The sequence below is a fragment of the Ambystoma mexicanum genome, chromosome 13 (genome assembly GCF_040938575.1).
Source record: "Ambystoma mexicanum isolate Mex_15411 chromosome 13, UKY_AmexF1_1, whole genome shotgun sequence".
Lineage (NCBI taxonomy): Eukaryota > Metazoa > Chordata > Amphibia > Caudata > Ambystomatidae > Ambystoma > Ambystoma mexicanum.
The window spans coordinates 70,847,727-70,854,572 of NC_090938.1; the positions used below are offsets into that span (position 1 = coordinate 70,847,727).

Below are 6,846 nucleotides of genomic sequence, written 5' to 3' on the forward strand. Positions count from 1 at the left end.
CAGTTCCAACGGACAACAGCAGACGTTTGCTTAAGTTCTCTCAAAGCATTTCATAAAAAACAACATTCATATAGCAAAAATTCATCATACGTGATGTCATACTACATGGCAAATAAGAGAAACCTACGGGGGCTTGTGATACGCTCAAAGGGAACATCTAAGTATACTTTCTATACAGGGACGGGTTGTGATTGGGTCTCTACAGTCAGGGCAGGGGGCCAACTTATGCCCACCCCTAGTGCAAGTCACCCTCATCAGTTATTAGGTACACAGTATATTATTGGCTCTCAAAATATACAGTGTCATATGATCATCTACAATTGGTTGGCGTGCTTATACCCTTCTAGAACATTCGGATCACTAGCAGCGCGTAAACTGGTCCCGTAGGCTGGACTTTGACCATGTCTCCCCACTCAATGAGCCCAACATCGCTCATGCCTTTTGCCATTCAGATTGTCTTTGAACGTGGCCTTGCAAAGTATCCTTGCTCCTGGGAATAAAAGGGAGTACAGGCACAATGCTATCTCAAGTCCAGAGCATCTTGCCTACCTTCTATTTCCATCCTTAGCTCACATGACAGGAGACCGTATGTTAGCCTGGTTTGCAGCATTTAATTGTCTTTAATTAATAAACTTGGCACTCATAATGTTCTTTCTTTGTACCTTAACAAGAGACGATTCAGCGTCTCACGGGTACTCTTCTTTTCAGATAGATAACTAGTTCTTGGCTACTTCATCTTTTGACAGCAGACCAGACAGTTATTTCAGACCTTTACATGTTTTTAGCTTCATGATGCTGTGACACAGCTTTTCCGGTCCTTCCTTATTTACGGGTCCAAGCTTACTAAACATGTGACACCGATGTCCAGCTTCTATATAATGCTGGCACCGCCTGCAGTCTATTCACTATGTATAACTAGCCTTTATGATGTCTTAGTCTATGTGCGTTGCTGAACCTGTACAGTTATTAAAGGACTTGCATTTTCTGCAGTGCTCTTCACACATGCAATCTTCATTCCACTTATGAAAGATTACTCGATTCTTTATTTTGTCATCAGATTCCATAAAGTCTATACTTCTTCTTTAGCCACTCTTTTCAGTGCATCACGCTTGCTTCTTGCGACATCACCAACATCTCTTTTTTTCATCTTCATATCCTCTTATAGATTGTCATCTCTAAGGGGATACATCATATAGGGTTTTCTCAATGGATACTTTTTCTCGAAGGCTCTCCGTGGAATAGCCACAAACCCTGGTGTTGCGCATGTCGCATTTTCTGGCTTTCAGCATATAGGAAGTATGTGGGCGGGATTTCTGCAGAGGCATTCAGCTGCTCCTCTACAATGGTACCACATTGGTGATGTGTTTTCAGGTGCTCGAGCCTTCCGAAATTCGACAGAAGCGAAACGTAGACGAATGCAGAGCACTACGAGGCCCCAGGGCGTGCACAAGGCATGGTTGGCACATGGCCAACCCTCGTTATCCACACGTGACATCACAGAAGGGGTGGGGCGTTAGGAGCTATAAGAATGTGAGCCAAACAAATCCCCCTTGCTACATGCTTTATGAAATAACGACTAAGGCTTTAATCCCCGAAGGGGATTTGTTTGGCTCACATCAATGCGATTGCAGGATGGGAGACTAAAACCAAAGCCATGCTCGTATTGCTCAACATATTTCTATGATGATGTATACAGTGCAAAGTTTGTTCATTATGAAAGGCTAGTTCATTATGAAATGTGGTTTGCTTCCAAGGCATTGCAATAAATAATTATTTAATTACATGAAATTCAAAGCATAATCTTAATAAATATTTATATCAACTAAACCTGGGAAGATGTGTCGAGTTGTTTAAATTGCCCACATTCACCATTTAACCAAAATGTGTGATCTTGGGTAAAACGTTTAATCGCACTTAACTGCAGCTCTGTAATGGATTCACTCCATAGCTTTTGTTAATATATCATGCTGTTATTTTTTTTTAAAAAAATGAATGACATTAGAGTTGCTCCATGTATAACTATAGAGCAATTTTGGTATTTTTCACAGCAAAGGATTTTGCCACTTGGCATATTTATGGCAATGTATTCTAAAGTCACTGTCATGGTGACTCCAAGTATCAAAGACTGATGATGCTCCTTGCAATGTCCTTTTCTGTGAAGTCACTTCTGTTGGTCCAATCCATATGCAAATGGGGAGGTGTGCATACATGTTGTCCCCACAGAGCTGTAATAGATGAGCTTCCTGCATCTGTGATGGTCTTGCAGTTTTTTGTTGTGTCTATATGTTAAAATGCCATCTGCCATTATAGTGCGAATGATACTGTATGGAATCGCATGCACTGCATTTGGGGGAAAAGTAGCAGGACTTTTTCTGTGGCTCGCCCCCGCTCTTGCTATGCTGGATACTCGCCTGATAGGGTGTTGAGTAAGGGGGGAGGATGTTCCACTACATGTATACGGGGCTGCCGAGCCAAGCGGGCGAGTCCTTCCCTACATGAAAACTGAGCAGTGACTGCAGGTGGGCATCTGTGCAAGGGGTGCAGAGTAGTGATGGTTGAGTGCTCTTCCACATGCACACAAGGATCTGAGCTGTGGAGGTGGAATGCACAGCACTCCACCACTGCATGGGGTCCCCGAATGATGGGGCTGGGCCACCACTGTATGCACACAGGGCACCGGGAGTACTCCTCTTCACGCACACAGGGTCCTTAGAGGTGATAGTGTCGTGTACCACTGCATGCACACAGGGTCCTTAGAGGTGATAGTTTGGTACGCCTCTGCATGCAGACAGGGTCCTTAGAGGTGATAGTGTAGTGTTCCACTGCATCCACACAGGGTCCTTAGAAGTGAGAGTGTGGCACGCTTTGAATGCACACAGGTTGCTGTCCAGACACCACACATGCTCCTTAGAGGTGCTGATAAGGGGAGCTAAGCATTGAGCCATATGTTCTTTGCATTCCATCGAGTTGTGTGAGTAGTGAGGGTCCAATAGCCACTTGCTCTTGAGTGATGGTGGTGGTGTCATTGATGCACACACGGGGGGCAAAGTGATAGTGCGAAGAAAACACTCTATCTGCCCCCATCCCAAACGTCTGACACACCTGTGGCAGGCATGCTGACCCTTTGGTGGGGCTATTGGATACGTGAAAGGGGGCCTCTGTGACGTACCGAGTGGAGGTGCAGGGGGGCAAGGTGCCCCCCCCAGTGGCTCTTTTAAGAGCCTGACCGGGACATTTATCAGAGGGACATCTTTCCCGTCCGACATCACCATGAGGGTGCCCAACGGGAAAGGTGTCCCGCTAGCAGGACAATGGACCTCATTACAAATCTGGTGGTCTGGAAATAAGGGTGCTGGTTGTACTTTACTGGCACTCTTTCCGGACCTCCACACTACAACTCTGCCTTCTGAGGCCGTTGGGCCCGGGTGCAGTGGCCTCAAAAAGCAGAGTTGTCCCTGAAGCTCAGGCACTGTTAACAACGGTGCTGGAGCTCCTGTGAACCTATTCCCGTGGGGACTTAACAAATCCACCTCCTGACTTCCCACTCAACCAAGACTAGTAATGTCTCGGTGGCACAGGAAGTCAGGCGGCGGATTCGGTGTACGAAGACGGCAGAAATCCGCCGGTTGCACCGGCAGGATACCACCATCCTCGTATTGAAGCCCAATGTGTTCTGAGCAATTCCTGCTCAGAAAGCTCATTGTCCTGGCAGCAGGACACCTCACCTTTTCCAAAGGGGAGAGGTGTTTGGCTGCCAGGAAAATGTCCTAAGGAGCTCTGGGCAGCAGACGGGATCTCAAGTTGCTCTGTGTCAACAGGGCATTATAATGTGAGCAATTAGGCTCTGATAGGAGAGAGGGGGGGACTATCAGCAGCGACGTTTGTCCTTTTAGAAATGGAAATGGGAGGGAGTTTTCAGAAGTGAGAAGGGTGCACAATGTTGCATGCTTTATAAAAAAAATGACTATGGCTTGAAAACCCAAAGGAGGGGTTGATAGGCTCACATTCATCTGCATTATGCTATTGTGAATTTGCATACAGGATGGGGAGAATAAAACTAAAGTCATACTCTTTGCTCAACATATTTCTATGACAATGTATAAAGTGTATAGTGTGCTTTTTCTATGAAAGGCTTCGAAGGCATTGCTATAAAGAAAGTATTAGTTAAGCACATGAAACGCAAAGCAGAACCTTAATAAATATCTGTATCAACTAAATCTGGGAAAATGTTTTGTTGATTAAATTGCCCACATCCCGGCTTCACCATTTAACCAAAGTGTGTGATCTTGGGCAAATCATTTAATCGTGCAGTGTCTTGTCGGCAACCCTGTAAGTGATTCTGATTCACTTCATAGCTTATGTTAATATATTGTACTATTATATTTTTTTAAAAAAAGCCTAATGACTATAAAGTTGCTCCACATATAACAATAGTGGAATTCAGGTGGTTTGCACCGCGGAGCTATGTGCCACTTGGCTCACTTATGCAACTTGTTCTAAAGTCACTTCCATGGGGCCTGCCAGTACCAAAGAATAATCCAGCTCAGTTGTGATGTCCTTGTCTGTGTCGTCACTTCTACGAGCACTTTGCCCCAGAGCGCCTGGACAGAGTGCCACTAGAGTGTCCTGCACCTGTAATGATTGTGCGGTTTTTGTTAGTGTTTTGTAATGTTTTAAAATGGCATCTGCTGCCCAAAAAATAGATTGGGGCAGGGATGGCCTGTTTGGGGGGTGCAAATGAGACCGTATGGAATTGCGCGCACTGCATTTGGGGGAAAGTAGCAGGACTTTCTTCATGGCTCGACCCTCCCCACCCCCTCCTGCAATGCTGGCTACTGCCCTGGGGGTGGGGGGCAGGGAGAGCTGTGGCATACGCATACGTGCAGGAACTCAGATAAGCCGTGTGCACGTGTGCTACGTGCAGCCCCTTCCCCACAGCATGGACAGTGCGTGTCCACGGCGTGATCGACCCTCCCTCAGGCTGTCTTGAGGTGAGGCCACTGCCCCGGCCGGACACTTGCAGCTGGGCAGGCTGCAGAGCACTGCGAGGCACCAGGGCGTGCACACGGCGTGCTCAGCGCGTGGCCGGCCCCCAGTATCCACACGTGACGTCACGGAGGGGGGGGCGGGGCGCCCAGCGCTATAAGAAGTAGAAGTGCGAGGTTGGAAGCAAGCGCAGGCTGGTGTCTAGAGGGCTGCAGACAGCCTTGAGAGCGAGACTGCACGCGAGAGAGGGACTGCTCCGAGACCCCCGGACATTCTGACTGCTCGGGACATCGCTTAATTCGAGGCTGCAGCGAGGACACTTATCCCCAAGAGATCCCAGCGCCTTGCACGGTAAGACGCCCCACACTTCCTCCTGCATGCATGGACACAAATAATAACAAAGGGGGGCGGGGGGGGTTGGCTGACCAGTCGATCTTGCTTTGTGTGACCTGCCGCCACGCACAGGTAATCGGGCACCCTAGATTAAAGATCCCCTTTCACTGGCTCTAGTGGTTCCTGCTATGCACTGTGGTACTTGGAGTTTCGCGTTTCTAAACGGAGAGTGTTAGAATGTGCAGGACAGGCTTGACGTGGCAGCCGCTGCTGGTATTTCTACTAATGCCCTTGGCACAGCATGGAAGTGATGGTACATGGGCATCAAGAGGGCACATCACCACTGCCAGATTCCTGTAGTAGCCGCGCTGATTTTAACACGAGCCCGTTTTCTACAGCCTTGTGGGTCCCCATGTGTCGTAGGTAGCCTGCGAGGGAGGCTTGTGGGGTACATGCATGTTGCACTTGTGTACACGCATGTTTTTCCAGGTTAACTTGAGGGTGTAAGCATAGACCTAAGACTTGACCTCGTTGTCAAGGAAGCCTCATCTCATAGGAGGTGTCAGTGCTCTGGCTGCTGCTTTGCATTCTGGTACTTGTAGTTCTGCCTTAGATTGCATAGAAAGCTAGGCTGGGGTGGTCCGGGCCAGCTGTCGCATAATGAACTGTGACTGTTGAAGTATAGCTGTTGCAGATGTTGGCAGTGGTTTTAACCAGCCCCTCCCTCCCTTGTCTTCCAGGTTGCGCCCCCGCAGAGCTGAAGATGGGAAGCGTCCACGAGCTCATCCCCTTTGCCAAGGAGATGCTGAGCCAGAAGCCCACCCGCAAGATGGTGAAGATCTACCTGCTGGGCAGCGTGCTGGCCTTCTTCGGCGTGGTCATTGGCCTGGTGGAGACGGTGGTCAGCCCCTTCGCGTCCGCCGGGCCTGACGAGGAAGAGGAGGAGGAGAGGGCGCCAGCGGCGAGGGTCCCGCAGACCCTGGAAGCCATCGTGCTGAAGAAGAGTCCCTCCACGCTGGCTGTGGGCGCCAGGATTCAGGCTACTAGGGGGCACGCCTCATAGCCCCCTGCCCACCCCACTAAGACAATGGACACCTGGTCACTGGCCCTGCTATGGGTGGACGCTGGCAGTGCCCAGCTGATGGGCTGTGTACATAGACACTTTTGCTGCTGTGCAGCAGTTGCGTTCCCCGATTCCTGCCCCATCGGGCTTAAGCGTACCCCGATTCCAGCCCCATCGGGCTGAAGCGTGCACATTTAATTTTTTTATTCCAAAAGCTTTACATTTTTTTTTTTGTACTCGAATAAATAATTTATTTTTTTAACACGTTTGCACGTTTATGTGCTGCTTCTGATCGCTGGGTGAGGTGGGGGATGAGTGGGGGGAGGGGGGAGCTTGTTTGCTTCCTCTACTTTGAAACCCATTTCTGCCAAACCTGATCACGTAGATAATTGTGTACCTTCCATACCGCATTGCATGCTGGGACTTTTCCACTTTAAGCCTGGCCTTTCAGACCCCAGCATGCA

At 48.8% G+C, this 6,846-nt stretch overlaps 1 long non-coding RNA gene across 1 annotated transcript; it reads left to right on the forward strand.

Moving 5' to 3' along the window:
• The first annotated feature begins 5,171 nt into the window (after window positions 1-5,171).
• Window positions 5,172-6,644, forward strand: LOC138520872 (uncharacterized). The gene is made up of 2 exons (XR_011282888.1): window positions 5,172-5,337; window positions 6,060-6,644. It is a non-coding gene; the product is annotated as an uncharacterized lncRNA (long non-coding RNA).
• The last annotated feature ends 202 nt before the right edge of the window (window positions 6,645-6,846 follow it).